Genomic DNA, 2,311 nt, shown 5'->3' on the forward strand with positions numbered 1-2,311 from the left:
AGAATGCTATAGATATGTCACCAGGAAGCACAGGAGGAATTCCATCAGTGGTAGAGAAAGAAAGCCCCTTAGTAGGGTTGCTTTATTCTCTTTCTCCCCTTTGACTGATTCCCTGAGATCTGCTTCAGTCTGCTCTCACCCTTTTTTTTTTAATTTTTATTTTATATTGAAGTATAGTTGATTAACAATGTTGTGTTAGTTTCAGGTGTACAGAAAAGAATTTGAAAAAGAATACATGCATGTATATGTATAACTGAATCACTTTGCTGTACACCTGAAACTAACACAGCATTGCTCTCACCATTTTCATACAGGATGACCCTATCTTGGTTTCTCACCGAGCAGCCCCTCAGTTCGTAGTTCAGAGAATTGCCTTAACCAGTTAGAGGAGATAATCCTATGTAATGAGACTGAATAGCTGAGTTCAATAAGCCCCAAACTTCCATATTATTTCCTATGCTTATTATGGCACTTTTTGTCATGTTGAAAATAACTAACACCTATGTAGGTCACTTTCTGAGTTATAAAATAATATCTACCTTCCAAGTACATCAGAGTTATTGTGGGATTAATTTATTTTATTTTGCCTTTCATGGCTTATTTTATTTATAAATTTTTACTGGAGTATAGTTGCTTTACAGTGTTGTGTTACCTTCTGCTGTTCAGCTAAGTGAATCAGTTTTACATATACATATATCCCCTCTTTTTTAGATTTCCTTCCCATTTAGGTCACCACAGACCACTGCGTAGGGTTCCCTGTGCTATACAGTAGGTTCTCATTAGTTATCTATTTTATACATAGTAGTGTATATATGTCAATCCCAATCTCCCAATTCATCCCACCCTTCCCTTTCCCCCCTTGGCATCTGTAAGTTTGTTCTCTACATCTGTGTCTCTATTTCTGCTTTGCAGATAAGTTCATCTGTACCATTTTTCTAGATTCCACATGTAAGTGATATTATATGATATTTGTTTTTCTCTTTTTGACTTACTTCACTCTGTATGACAGTCTCTAGGTCTATCCACGTCTCTTCAAATGGCGCTATCTCATTCCTTTTTATGGCTGAGTAATATTCCATTGTATATTTGTACCACATCTTCTTTATCTATTCCTCTGTTGATGGACTTTTAGGTTGCTTCCATGTCCTGGCTATCGTAAATAGTGCTGCAGTGAACACTGGGGTGCATAAAAATATGGTATTCTTCACGAATTTGTGTGTCATCCTTGCACAGGGGCCATGCTAATCTTCTCTGTATCATTCCAATTTTAGTATATGTGCTGCTGAAGCAAGCACTATTGTGAGATATAAATTAGATGATGTGGGTGGAAGTTCTTTGTAAACTTTAAAATGTTGTACCCTTGCAAAGTTATCATTATCATTACTATTAAGGAATTAGTAAATTACAGATAGTGTTGGAACACGTGGGCTTAGCATTGTGTGATCTTAGGCAATTCACTTAACATCTCAGCCATTTTCTCATCCCTAAAATAAAAAGTGTTTACTACATAATATCTGAGGTTGAGAACCTGTGTTGGCACAGGCAAATTAGTGCATAATGTTCAAAGACAAATGTGGCTCCATCCTTGCTGACCAGGAATTTATAAGGCAGTTGTTAAGATAACTCATGCTAAAACGATAATAATAATTCAAGTTAAACTTTTTTATTGAACTATAGTTGATTTACAATATTGTGTAAGTTTCAGGTGTACAGCAAAGTCAGTCAGTTTCATATAAATATATTATATATATATATATTCTTTTTCAGATTCTTTTCCATTATAGGTCATTATAAGATATTGAATACAGTTCCCTGGGCTATACCAAGTTAACCTTTTAAACACAAGTTCCCTGGGACCAAAATGTCCTTGACAGGTAATTTTCCAGATACTAGTATAATGTGCTGGTATCTTCTATTTATCCCTCCAGACCCAATCTCTGCCCTTGTTGGCTGACCTATATGGAGTACATCAATGTGCTCTCTTGTTTCAGGGCTTCTGATTGGGTTCTGCCAGTCAAGAGGTTTATCAAGAGATGGGGAGAGAGAGAAAAAAGAGGTCAGGGTATTTATTCCACCTGCTTTCTCCCTATTGGTTCATCTGAAGATATCTCTTCCCTTGACCCAAGGACACATTGTCTTTCAAGACTGCCCTCTCCACATGACTCTATCCTTCCAAGTTCTGTAAACTACTCTCTCTCCTTGACCCTTTACCCTAGGGATGAAAGCAGCTCAGCTTTAACTAACCCTGGAATACTTCACAATCCCTTGTAGGATAGGCAGCCTCCAATATGGCCCCCTGTGGTCCTACTTC

General features: G+C 37.2%; 1 non-coding gene across 1 annotated transcript; it reads right to left on the bottom strand.

Moving 5' to 3' along the window:
* Window positions 1-1,188: 1,188 nt before the first annotated feature.
* On the bottom strand, window positions 1,189-1,295 carry LOC118901389. The gene has a single exon (XR_005021362.1). It is a non-coding gene; the product is annotated as a U6 spliceosomal RNA (small nuclear RNA).
* Window positions 1,296-2,311: the final 1,016 nt, after the last annotated feature.

Source organism: Balaenoptera musculus, chromosome 9 (assembly GCF_009873245.2).
Source record: "Balaenoptera musculus isolate JJ_BM4_2016_0621 chromosome 9, mBalMus1.pri.v3, whole genome shotgun sequence".
NCBI lineage: Eukaryota > Metazoa > Chordata > Mammalia > Artiodactyla > Balaenopteridae > Balaenoptera > Balaenoptera musculus.